General features: G+C 36.2%; 1 protein-coding gene across 3 annotated transcripts in view; it reads right to left on the reverse strand.

Moving 5' to 3' along the window:
• The window catches only part of DDX10 (DEAD-box helicase 10), a 276,993-nt gene that overhangs the window by 62,864 nt on the left and 199,860 nt on the right, over positions 1-14,269 (reverse strand). The window lies entirely within an intron of this gene.

The raw sequence follows: 14,269 nt of genomic DNA on the forward strand, positions 1-14,269 counted from the left end.
TTAGCCTATTGAGCAAAATCATCTAACACAAAGCCTATTAATAACATAGTGTTGAATAGCTCATGTAATTCACTGAATACTGTACTGAAAGTGAAAAACAAAAGGGTTGCACGGTTACTCAAAGCATGGCCTCTACAGAATGTGTATCCCTTTCACCTCATCATCAAGTCAGAAAATTCTAAATAAACCATCTTTAAGTTGGGAACCATCTATATATTACTGAACTGAAAGGATTAGCACTCCCCGAACTATAATCCTGTTATGAAAGAGACCTTGTTTTATAAGGCTTATTTTTCCAGATTGCTTTACCTCAAATAGCAGGCTTGCCATTATGATCACACTGTGCTTACTCATCTTTAATTTACATCTACTTCTATATCACTAGACTGATCTATGAGAAAAATTTGTACAAAGGCAATCATCCTGTGGAGGGCAGTCATAAAACTTAACAGCCTCCCCATCTTGGAGGGGAGGGGGAATACTACCACTAAGCTACAAGCTTTTCACTATTCACAATGGTTTCTAGAGGATGAAATAATGAATCATTTTTGATCCTGTAAAATTTTGTGCTCAAAATGCATGTGATGCATTGAGAAATGGTTTAAAGAGTATTTAAAAAATGATTAAGGAGAAGTTTTAAACACTTAATACATATGGTTTAGTTCACAGTAAGCAAAAAGATATATAAAAGTCTATCTATAAATATGTGGTACTTAATTTAAATAAGGCTCTTTTTCAGGTCAAAGGGGAGAACAATGTAAAAATGCTTTAAGCTACAAAATAAAAATTCAAGGTCAATAGCAGAAAGACTTCAAAATAGCACAGAAGAAAGCTTTTCTAGAAATATAGCTTTAAGTACCACTTGGTAATAAGTGCTTTGATTACATGCTTAAGGAAATGGGAAATTTCACATCTGTCTGATGTCTGAGCCAGATGACCTGGATTATGTTACTTTCCTGTTTAAAAACTTCTTGAGATTCCCTATTAATTACAGAGCAACTCTGGAGTATGATGTTACTTCCTTTCACCAAAGTGCCTATGTTCTCCTTGTTCACATCAACTCCTACATTTTTTTCCAATACTCAGCTAAAATGAGACTGTCATTTGAATATATCTGCTATATTGTATTTCTCAGATTATGATAGCAGGGTAAACAGATAATCTGTTTACACAGTGGGCTTCTGAACTAGAAAGTGAGCCCTTCAGAGATGAAGATGATGTCTAATTAATTTTTACATATCCAACACATAATGCAATGCTATTATGAATTACATTTTCTGTCTCCTCACTCCCACCACCAAATTAACATATTGAAGCCCTAGCCCCCAATGTGGCTGTATTTGGAGACAAGGCCTTTAAGGAGATAATAAGGTTAGAAGGGTAGGACCCTATTCCAATAGGCTTGGTATACTCAGAAGAGGACGGACACACCGAATCGATCTCATTCTCCCCCAACCCACACAGGCACAAAGGAAAGGCCATGTTAGGACACAGTAAGAGGGTGACCAGGAGGAGAGTCCTCCTCAGAAACCAATCCTGACAGCACCTTGATCTTGTACTTCTGGCTTACAAAACTAAGAAAATAAATGTGTTATTTAAGCCATCCAGTCTGAAGTATTTTATTGTGACAGCCTAAACTGACTATTACAAATGCTAAGAAAGTATTTTGTCAAGGGAAATGTTATTCAAAGCTAGTCTTCAAGGAACCAAAAGTTAGGAAATTGCCTTCAATTGCTAACAAATATTTTTTGAACATCATAAAAGCTGAAAAAATATGCAATTATATCTATAAACACCTGTTCTTGATAGGTGTTAGAAGCAACAGATCATGTAATAAGGGACATTCTGACAAGGCTCGTTTGAAGAAGCTGTGTCTTAATAACCCCATTAGAATGTAAAATTCATTTTTTATTAGTAAAATTTGGGACACAGATAGCAATCTTACTCTATTTCTAATGTCACCTATTCAGAGCTGGTGACAGTCATCAGATTACGGCCAAGGTTACTTACTTTAATGGGGTAACTTGATAATAACAACAGGTGAAATAACGAACCTTTGTCTTTTTGGGCCTTCAGGACTGCCCCTGTATCAAAATAGCCAAGCCAAATACTATAACCATGTGTTACTAAGTGCTCCCAAATCTGCTGCAATTCTTATCCATGATATTTTATCAGTGGGAGCAATGCAAAAATTACCATTTTAGGAAAATTATATTATTACTTATAGTAACTCCACCACAGAAATTTGAAAAAGGATCTAAACTACAGTATACACTATTTATATAAATAGGAAACTATCTGTGTATCTTTTTAAGAATACAGCTAGCTAATGAATCCAAATGTTTAGAAGACTTAGAAAATGTTCAAGGTAAAAAAAAAAAAAAAAAAACCAACTGCTCTTTCCTCAATTCTAGTTAGTGACAAATGTGGAACTCTATGGAAGCTAACAAAAGCAAAAGTACTTCATTTAGTGGCTATCCACTACCACAGATCAGTAAATTCCAGTTTAGCAGTTAAATAATTTTTCTAAGTTCACAGACATAGTAAGTTTCCAAATTGAGATAAAAACAACAACAACTACGTTCATCTCTAATGTCCAAGTTCTTTGCACTAACATATGGCTTGAGCAAGCAAATAACAAAAAAAGGCAAGTATTTACCAAAGCAGTTCATGCTGGAGTAAATCTAAGAAGTCCTTAACACTCTAGAGAATTCCATGATAACAACATGTCAAATAATGACCTTCGTCAGGAAGAACCAAGTGAAACATTATAGGAAGTCTTTGTCACAAGACTTGCGTGATTGTGGCAAAAAGGAGAATCATTTTTAAATAATCCTAACTGAATTTCAAAAGGAAAATTAAACTGCCACATTAAGAAAAAAAAAGAAAACCAGTATAGAAAGCATAATTCAGTGGAAATATAACAGCAGCTGGCCAAGAGAAATGGGTGAAAAAAGACATGAAAACTTTCTGTTGCTGTAGTGATGGTGTGGTATACATCTATATCCACAAATAAACTTTTGACATGTAATCTCCAGTTCACTGAGGCAAACATTCTTCACAAGAGGATGCTTCCGTGCATCTCAGCTGAGTTGCCTTTTCTTCCAGGGAGACACACACGAACAAGCAAAAATTTTGGTCCATTATCTTTTCTTTTTAAAAACTTTTCCATATTTGGAAACAGAAAGTCATTACACTGAAATTTTTGTCCTGTATACAAATCCAATATGCCTAACTTTGAATAACACTCAACGACAGTCAAATTTGGTATTTTTTCATAGAAATTATTTTCAAATAAGTAGATGGGGGAAAAAGCCTTCCTTTAAATATCTTCCTTCTTCTAAAATAAAAGGAAGGAGGGAGGGGAAAAAGAAATCACTAAGGTATAAACAGAAGCAAGATAAGGAAAAGGAAAAAGACACATATGCTAGGCTCATCCAGCTGTGCCTTAATAAGCTTTCTCCATGTAAACTTATTTTCCTCAGGCTACACTGTTTCACTTCAAATGATCAGATAAACTATGCCAGATTTGGAAAGCTACAACAAATGGCAAAGCAAATGGGAACTGTGCTTTTTTACCTTTTCCTTACGAAGACAAAATTCTCCAAGCCAGGGAGCTATACAAGTATCTTCCACAGGATTTCCATAGTGAAGTCTGTATCTACTCAGGTCCACAAGTTTAGATTAGGAAATATAGATCTTTTACATATCAAATGTAGACATTGTAAATTTACCTTCGAAAGGCATCACCCATCCTCCAAATCAATCATGCATAAACGACACTCAATTATTAATAACATGATAAATATCTAGTACACGCTTCATTTGTACAAATAATTTAGAAATTCAATGAAGTTCTTTATAGCAACTATAACAATAGGCTTCTAAATGTGATTGAGAGATTTGGATATAACACTTCTGAAATCTCATTTGGTCATTAAAATGAGATTCCACTTGTGCTGTCTATAACCAAAAGTATTACATAAATTTAAAGAACTATAAATATACACAACCTACTAGACTTTTTACTATCCCAGAATAATGTCTACATCATGAAAAATAAAAGACAAATGGTGCTGATGACTTTCAAAGAATCATAAATACAAAGCAATGACACAAATTTATATTCAAGATTACACCAAGCTTTAATCTGAAAACATTCTTTTGAAAAGTTAAATACAGTATATAAAAACAGCCACAAGACAACCAGGACTTCATCCATTTATGCTTTTCACAACAGGGGCTATATATTCAGAGTTTTAAATTCTCCAGAATATTTTTGATTGTTTATGAAGATGATATGCCGAGCTTTGGCCTTCTGTTTTCTGTGCTCATAGCTACGTCTTCAAAGAACCCAAGAATTAGTAGGATTTGGGAAGGTCAACTGGACTAACCACTATCAAACCAAGAATTCCCTTTATAAGGGAGATTTTTGACTTTTATTTGGACATGACCATTAGTGGTAGTAAAACAACACTGAAATCTCTCTAAAAACTTCAAGGAAAGCTGCCACATTTTAACACCCATACACTGGTCTTTGATATGACTTCTGCAATAATCAAAAAAAGGATGTGATTTCTCTCTTCTAGAAAAGCATGGTAAGAGAGGAAACTAATTTGTGGACAAATCTGTAAGTGCTGTGTACTAACAGGTGCTGCACAAATGTTATCTCACAAATTTCTTAGTAACTTTAGAGTTTAGGTATTAATATAGCTCCACTTTACAAAGGAAAAAACTTAGGTTCAGCGAGTTTAAGAAACCTGTTCAAGATTAGTACAGAGCTAGTATGTAAACTGGGTTTTAATCCAGGCCTGCATGACTCAAAAGTCAACGTTTTCCCTTCCTAAGTATATTCTGATCCAAACAAATTAAATATCCATAGTTCTTCTGTGACTGTTCCTCATACCTCATGGCTCCAAAGCCCCTCACCATTTTGTCTACTGATGTGGCAAAGAGGGAAAAGACGTTTGAAGTCTGAGGCTTTTCCTGGTACATAACTTGTGTACAACTTTAGACGAGTCACTTAACCTGTCTGATTTTCAGGTTCCTCATTTGATGACAGAAAATAGCAAATGTCAGATATAATATGGTGACAGGAAGGCACTCCTAACAAACCTAAAACTGAGTGAAAATAAGACTATCCTATAAGAGTCAAATCACAAAAACCAACATCAGAAATACACAAATAATTATTAGATTCAATCTATCATGCGATATCACTGTTTTTAATCAAGAAACTGTCAATTATCAGTAATTTTTTAAAGATTCAACCTAATTTTTTTGGTAAGGATTCAACTTATGAGACGTGTCTGTTCATATCCTATACCTGTTTTTTGATAGGGTTGTTTTTTTCTTGTAAATTTAAGTTCCTTGTAGATTCTGGATATTAGACCTTTATCAGGTGGATAGATTGCAAACATTTTCACATTTTCTCCCATTCTGTAGACTGCCTGTTCACTCTGATATTTTCTTTTGCTGTTTTCCCAACATCATTCATTAAATAGGGACTCCTTTCCTCATTGCTTGTTTTTGTTAGGTTTGTCAAAGGTCGATGGTTGTAGATGTGTGGCGTTATTTCTGAGGCCTCTGTCCTGTTCCATTGGTTTATATATCTGTTTTGGTACCAGTACCATGCTGTTTTGGTTACTCTAGCCTTGTAGTATATAATTTGAAGTCAGGTAGTGTGATATCTCCAGCATTGTTCTTTCTGCTTAGGATTGTCTTGGCTATATGGGCTCTTTTTTGGTTGCATATGAAATTTAAAGTAGTTTTTTATAATTCTGTGAAGAAAGTCAATGGTAGCTTGGCGGAGATAGCATTGAATCTACAAATTACTTTGGGCAATATGGCCATTTTCACAAGATCAATTCTTCCTATCCATAAGCACGCAATGTTTTCCCATTTGTTTGTGTCCTCTCTTATTTCCTTGAGCAGTGGTTTGTAGTTCTCCTTGAAGAGGTCCTTCACGTCTCTTGTTAGTTGTATTCCTAGGTATTTTATCCTCTTTGTAGCAATTGTGAATGGGAGTTCACTCATGATTTGGCTCTCTGTTTGTCTATTATTGGTGTACAGGAATGCTTGTGATTTTTGCACACTGATTTTGTATCCTGAGACTTTGCTACAGTTTCTTAATAGCTTAAGGACATCTGGGCTGGGACAATAGGTTTTTTAAAATACACAATCATGTCATCTGCAAATAGAGACAATTTGACTTCCTCTCTTCCTATCTGAATACGCTTCATTTCTTTATCTTTCCTGATTGCCCTTGCCAGAACTTCCAATACTACGTTGAATAGGAGTGGTGAGAGAGGGCATTCTTGTCTTGTGCCAGTTTTCAAGGGAATGCTTCCAGTTTTTGCCCATTCAGTATGATATTCACTGTGGGTTTGTCATAAATAGCTCTTATTATTTTGAGATACATTCCAGCAATACCTAGTTTATTGAGAGTTTTTAGCATGAAGGGGTGTTGAATTTTATTGAAGGCCTTTTCGGCATCTATTGAGATAATCATGTGGTTTTTGTCATTTGTTCTGTTTATGTGATGGATTATGGTTATTGATTTGCATATGTTGAGCCAGCCTTGCATCCCAGGGATGAAGCCAACTTGATCGTGATGGATAAGCTTTTTGATGTGCTGCCAGATTTGTTTGCCAGTATTTTAATGAGGATTTTCACATCTATGTTCATCAGGGACATTGGCCTGAAATTTTCTTTTTTTTGTTACATTTCTGCCGGGTTTTGGTATCAGGATGATGCTGGGCTCATCAAATGAGTTAGGGAAGAGTCCCTCTTTTTCTATTGTTTAGAATAGTTTCAGAAGGAATGGTACCAGCTCCTCTTTGTATGTCTGGTAGAATTCGACTGTGAATTCATCTGGTCCTGGGGTTTCTTTGACTGGTAGGCTATTAATTACTGCCTCAATTTCAGAACTTGTTATTGGTCTATTCAGGGATTCGACGACTTTCCTGGTTTAATCTTGGGAGGGAGTATGTGTCCAGGAATTTATCCGTTTCTTCTAGATTTCCTAGTTTATTTGTGAAGAGTGTTTATAGTATTCTCTGATGGTAGTTTGTATTTCTGTGGGATCAGTTTACGTAGCCAACAAACATATGAAAAAAACTCATCATCACTGGTCATTAGAGTAATGCAAATCAAAACCACAATGAAATACTATCTCACACTAGTTAGAATGGCAATCATTAAAAAGTCAGGAAACAAATGCTGGAGAGGATGTGGAAAAACACTTTTACACTGTTGGTGGGAATGTCAATTATTTCAACCATTGTGGAAGACAGTGTGGCAATTCTTCAAGGATCTAGAACCAGAAATACCATTTGATCCAACAATCCCTTTCCTGGGTATATAGCCAAAGGATTATAAATCATTCTTCTATAAAGACCCATGCACACATATGTTTATCGCAGCACTATGCACAATAGCAAAGACTTGGAACCAATCCAAATGCCCATCAATGATAGACTGGATAAAGAAAATGTGACACATATACCCCATAGAATACTATGCAGCCATAAAAAAGGGTGAGTTCATGTTCTTTTGCAGGGACATGAATGAAGCTGGAAACCATCATTCTCAGCAAATTAGCACAGGAACAGAAAACTAAATACCTCATGTTCTCACTTGTAAATGGGACTTGAACAATGAGAACACATGGACATAGGGAGGGGAAGATCACTTACCAGGGCCTGTCGGGGGGTGGGGGACTAGGGGAGGGATAGCATTAGGAGAAATAGCTAATGTAGATGATGGGTTGATGGGTGCAACAAACCACCATGGCACATGTATACCTATGTAACAAACCTGCATATTCTGCCCATGTATCCCAGAACTTAAATACTTACATGTAGAAAAAGTTCTTAATGATAGTAGCACTGGACTTATGTTGTTATCAGATGAATTTGCTCAGCTGCATACTGTTGTGTTGCAAGACTGAATGGCATTAAGTATGCTTACCATATAGGAGTGGTTTGCACCTTACTGCGTACTGAAAGTTATGTGTATAACCCCAACAATTCTCACTGTATTCCTCTCCTTGCAAAGCCATGGTGGGTGTGGTTTTTATTAATTGTGTTTTTAATTCTCCTGTGTTTACCCTTTATCTGTAATCTATATCAACTGTCTTCCCTGTGTATCTGTAAGGGTATTTTCCTGCAACTGAGTAATAAATTTAGGCTGAATGTGGAGGAAAAGTTAATTCAATTGAACATGGACACAAACAGCGGTCATTAAGTCCCAGGACAGGTTGTGTGAGCCCCTTGGGGCATTTGTCCGGCACTGTTTTGGAGAAATCTGTTTCAATCTATTCCTATCTATTAGTTACTGAAAAGCAATATACAATTGTAAAAACAAGTTGACCTTTTTGTTTTCCTTGTGCCCAGTCATGAAAGGCCCTTGTGTCTGGATCTCATGTCAAACAACTTGTTACAAAAAGAGCTAGGGTCCCAGACTGTGCCGAAGCTTCAGGAGACCTCTCCCTGTCTGTGCACAGACGAGTGGCCGACTCTAGAGTCCAGGCTGTTGCTTCCCAGTCTGGTGGTGGTGAATCCTCCATAGTCTAGTGAGCATAAATATATGTGTATCTTTTCCCTTCTTTCCTTCCCATTGCAATTTGCTTATTATATTAATTTGCTTATTATGTCATTTGCTTATTATATGATTTGCTTATTATATATGTGTTGCCATACTTGGGATAAAGGGTGTTGACCCTTAAAAAAAATAAAGATTAAATCTAATACTTTTCAAAGATTCAACCTAATATTCTCAGACACTATGTAATATTCTCCAAAGTTCTACTTTCTTCACGAACAAACCTGGAAGAACATCACATGCTCTAGGGCATATAACGACCTTAGTCAGGCTAAGTTAGGTTCCCCATGCCTTATAAGCTAGGCATCATCTGTATGAAAATAAACAGTGAAACCCACAGAGGCTTGCCGGAAATTCATTATTTGGCCTTTCCAACCTCACTGACTACCTCTAGTTCCTGCTAATACAACAGTAACCACCTCCTTGCAAAGGGCAGTAGTGAGAAGCTAACCAATAGGACCATGAAACATCAAAGCGTCTCATGAACTGGGAAGACCTTAGTTACTGTATTAGTGCTTTTACAGTCTGGCAGGATGTTAGCTTTATCTTCTTCCTGTGGAAACAAAGATCCTCTCTTTTTCTAACTGCTTCTCCTAGACACCTGGTCATTTATTGTGGATGAACATTAGTATGTTACAGGCACTACTCTGCATCTGTACACTTAACACATCAGCAGCAGCAAAGGCATTCTGATGAGAGCTTAAAAACTGCAACAACAAATCCCTTGCTGAGAGGCCCTTCTAAGTTTACAACCCCTGAAACTGTTCTTCTGTAATGACAGAAAAAAGGCTATAGGGAGTTCTAAACATGGGATTAGAAGTACCTGCAATTTTTCACAAGCTTTTGACCCATCAAACCTTCTGGTTTCTACCAGGATCTCCACTTTCAAATCATGACTCATTAAGATCTCAATGGAGACAAAGACCTAAGATACAAGAAGTCTAATTTTAAAAATATGTGTATTAGAACTTTGGAAATGTGTGTGTCAGACAACCAGCATAGATTGACTTAAGTCAGCCAGTCTCGTTTTCTTTAAATCAGAATTAAAATGTCATACACGGTAATGCAGGCTTCATAGAAACTTTATGGTCCTATGGTTTCTTGGGTTAGGGCTATTTCTTGAAATAGGTAAAACCTCTTCCTGGCTCCATAATCCCATTTTATTGGTTGTTTAACTTTAGCTGTGGTAACTTTACATGCATTACTTCATTTAATCCCCCAAATAGTGCTATGAAATAGGTACTATTTTTACCTTCATTATATAAACAGGGAAATTGCTCTAAGGGTTTAAATAACTTGCACAAGAATTCAAACCCAGACATTCTTATTCCAGAGCCAGGGCTCTTTTTCACCAATAATGGAACTAAGCTGAAATACTGTAGCATTTCATTAATTCAAACCCCATTATTCTGGCACTGACATTTAAAAAAAATGTCTGGCTGAAATGAGCTTTTGAGAAGTCAGGTAAGGCTGGATTTGTTAGGAGGTTTGAACAATTTTAGAGCTAGTAAAGAGATAAAACTATTCTCAAGGACCTTCAAATATCTCAGAGCACCTGCTCTAAAAGCAGCTGTCACATGTAATCGCAGCACTTCGGGAGACTGAGGTGGGAGGATGGCTTAAGGCTGCAAGTTCAAGAACAGACTGGGCAACAAAGCAAGACCCTGTCTTTACAAAAAAAAAAAAAATTTTTTTTAAATAAAATTAAAATGTTTAAAAAGCAACTGTCATGCTAAAAGATAGCTCTCTGCTAAATAACAAGTTGTTTGCTGCTTCCGATTACTCTCCAATGTAGAGTAAGCAACACAATTATGAGCTGCTGAGTGTCTTGAAAGGCTTTGGGGTCTGTTTCACCCAAACTCTCATGGAGGGCAGAAATTCCTGGCTTCAATGAGAATGGCACCTAAAGTACAGAGAGTGTGCAGCACACTTCCTTCATGAGGGAGTTCATTCTGTCTCTCCACAGTTCTTATTTTCATGCAGTTTTTCCACTAAGCAATGCTTTTAAAAATTTTATTGTAAGCAACTTTTAATCTTCATTACATTAGTATTTTTTTCCCATAAGTCCAGTCATCTTGGGTGAACCACTGATTTTACTGCATAACTTGTGGCTGTAAAACACTGTAGAGTTTTTTTTTTTTTTTCCTGCTTTTGTGAAAACATCACATAAAGCAATATGCCTTCTGACTCACAGCAATCTTGCAAATCAAATAGAATGCATCTTCCCTTAGGTCAAGTAGGTAGCTACTTGGTTAGCTACAACACCTAACAGAAATAGACCCTTTGCAATTATTTGAATGAAACAAGTTCATGTACTGTTTTATCCAATTTAGTCCAATGTCTAGAAGAATCAAAGATTAATAAAGTAATTTACTTGGGATTGCTGCTTTACAGTCTGTGCTGTAATAAAACTATAATGACATCTAAACTTTCTCATAAGTAGCTTTGTATTGCAAATAAAAACATTTGAGGGATGTTCTGGTTCAAACAAAATGCCTAGACAGTGTACATGTATATTAGAAGGCCTTAAGTTTGAATTCTCCTTCTTGGACAATCAGTCATTTAACCTCTGTGGGAAGAGGTTTCAGGAAAGAAATTTGAGATTTTTTTTTTTAATAAAGAAAACAGAGAAGATGCAGACCACAAAAGAATTTGTCCAAAAGAAGGTGTTCTCAGAAGGATAAAAGGTTTCTTGCTTGAGACAGCCAGGACAATGTTATAAGACAAAGGCAATCATAGATTAGAAGGGGAAAACAATCCTATAATGGCTTACTTCTATAAAAAAGGGGTTTAGTCAGTCAAAAACATCTTTCTCTAAACTATCAGGCATAACATCTGTTGATCTAGAGGTGACAGTGAAAAGCAAGAAAGAAAAGAGATTATAACTTTTGTTCCCATGGGGACTGAGGCAGCATAATCATTTCTGATAAATATCATGCTACTCATGGACCAAGTGTCAAGTTTTTCCTCAAACTTGACCTTCAGACAATGAACACATCCTTGTCTACCTACTTGGAAAAACAATATACCATGACTCAATTTTTCACTCTAATAAAAGGGCCACTTAGTCCAAATTTAAATATCATAATAATTACCCTAACACAAAATGACAATGCAAAATTTGCTAACCTTGCAGTGATTAGTGTGAGAGTCATAAAGAGTAGTGTGAGCACTCAGGATGATTTAAATATGAATTATGCTCATGATGTTTATTCTATAAACACTCACAGATTTTATTCCAGCCTTCCTCCTGAGAAGTGGCTCCGGATCTCGAGTCACAACACAGCCCATATTTAATGAGGGTAATTCCTAGTTTTTAAAAGCCTTTATAATATGAGAGCAGAAGAGGTAGGAGGAATGGGAAAGTGAGAGAATGGATGGGAAGGAGAATGACGGCCAGAGAAAGGGAAATGGGAGGGGGGACAATAGAAATGAGCATCTGTATTTTCAAGAAAACATATTTGTATCTGCACCAAAAAGTACTGCTATAGAGAAATATTATCAAGTATTTCCACAAATTAAAACACAAACACACATCCCACTGAGTACCACAATTAACTTACAAATTCTTCTAAAAGAAACAAATGATACTAGTGCCAGAAATAATAGAAGTCAGTTGAGAAGCTAGCATGCTAAACCAAAATGGACTCCTATTTTTGCTGTTAAACCAAGTTTGTTTTGCAAACCAAACTGTTTAAACCTTGGGAGAATATTCTCAAAGTAGCCCTGATTTTGTGGAACTCAAAATACTTTTTATAAGCTACACCCGCATCCTTCCACCCCGCTACACAAACTTATGTAAGTGCTAATTTCAAGGATATGAGGGCTATTTTCGTAAGTATTTTATGCTTATATCAATTTGCTTTCCTCTGAAATAGCCAAACATAGTAAAGAAAACGTTTGCTTTATAGACACAAAGATAGAATGCAATGATCTTAAAGTATATTCAATGCAAATAACCACTTAATGGAAAATTAATTATGTAAAATTGACTCTAAGTACAATTAGTCATCAATCGCTTTTCTGCATTTGTGATTTATCTTGATATAATATTGTACCAGTGTTTGGTATTCACAGGAACATTTGAGAAGAGGAGATGAAAAACAGAACAAAAGTAAGAATTAAGATTACTGCAAGACAGTTAACTGATAAGGCAAATTCAGAATGTCGCAACAAATGCCATTTTAGTAAAATGCTACTAGCAATACAATCATTTGTTAACTTAAATTTCTTAGTACTTATATATAAACAAGGGGGAGACATTCATCCTATCAAAGCTCAATTTTTAAAATTCATGGGACTCGTAAGGAGGAGGATGGAATTGGGGTATAGGCAAATGGATGGATATAGAGGAAGCAGGGCTGAAATTTGTTAATAATTCTAGAACAGTGGAAGGAAAGATACTTCTTTCTTTTCTCAATGCTAGCGTGACCAGTAGAGTACACTGGAAAGAAAAGGGGATGAATAAAATGCAATGAGGCATTACATAGTAATTCAGATTTTTCTACCAGCAGGAGCTAATGTATTCCAGAGTTCCAAGCCCCCAGCAGAGGACAGGATGCCCTTTCCCATGGAAGCTGAAGGCATCTGAGTTATAATTAAGGTGATCATATGACCTGGGTTTGCCCAGGACAGTTGTTTTGGTACAATTAGTCACCGCAACTCCTTTCAGTTGCCAAAGTGTCCTGTTTATATGGTGCTTTATACGGGCATCCTAAGTGATAATGGAAATCAACCACAGTATTTAACATCTTTTCTACTGGAAAAAAAAAAAAGTTTCAGTTTACTTATGAACTTGGAGACAAAGTATATAATGAGAGATTGTCCCTATGTGCTAATTTTTGAGTCCAGTAACACTGCTTTCTAGCCTTCACCGTCTTTATTTGGTTTTACTTTTCTGCCTCTGGAAGGAAACATCCCTAGAGTTATTATGCCTTTCAATTAACAGTACGCTATGATTCTGCATTTTACTATTTTGGAAGGTCACAATGAAAAAGAGTAACTGTATTAAAGAATTACTGCTTCTTTCACTCGATAAATACTGAGTACCTACTATTTACTCCTTTCAGTCTAGGCAATGGTGATTCAGCAGAGAACAAAACAAAGTCCCTGTCCTCTCATGAGGTTCCCAGTCTAGTGAGGGTAAAAACAAGCAACAAACTAGTACGTATTTATATATTGCCTGGTAGGGAGAGAAGAACTACGGGGAAAATTATATCAAGGCAAAAGAATATAGGGTAAGAGGAGGTTGCTGTTTTGCATCAGGAAATCAGTGAATGCTTGTCTAGTAAAGTGATGTTTTAGCATAAATCTTGAGACAGTAAGGAAGCAAATCATAAAGCTATCTGGTGATACCAAGAACAAAGGCCAGAATCTGCTTGGTGCATTTGAGGGTAATTAGAAAGCCTGAAGTAAAGACAGTTAGTGACAGAACCATGGGAAATAAGACCAGAGAAGGAGCTGGGAGCAAGATCACATGTGAACTTTGTAGTTTTTATCACAAATTAGGCAAACTCTTAAAGGATTGGGTTCTGATCAGAGGAATTATAAAATGTGACTTACTTTTAAAGGCTCATTCTGGCTACTATAAGAATAAACTGGGGGTAGGAGTGAGGGAGGGTAAGGTAAGACTATCAGACTAGTTAGAAGGCTGTTACAATTAATA

The sequence above is a fragment of the Sapajus apella genome, unplaced genomic scaffold (genome assembly GCF_009761245.1).
Source record: "Sapajus apella isolate SASKATOON/1434 unplaced genomic scaffold, GSC_monkey_1.0 scaffold16, whole genome shotgun sequence".
Classification (NCBI taxonomy): domain Eukaryota; kingdom Metazoa; phylum Chordata; class Mammalia; order Primates; family Cebidae; genus Sapajus; species Sapajus apella.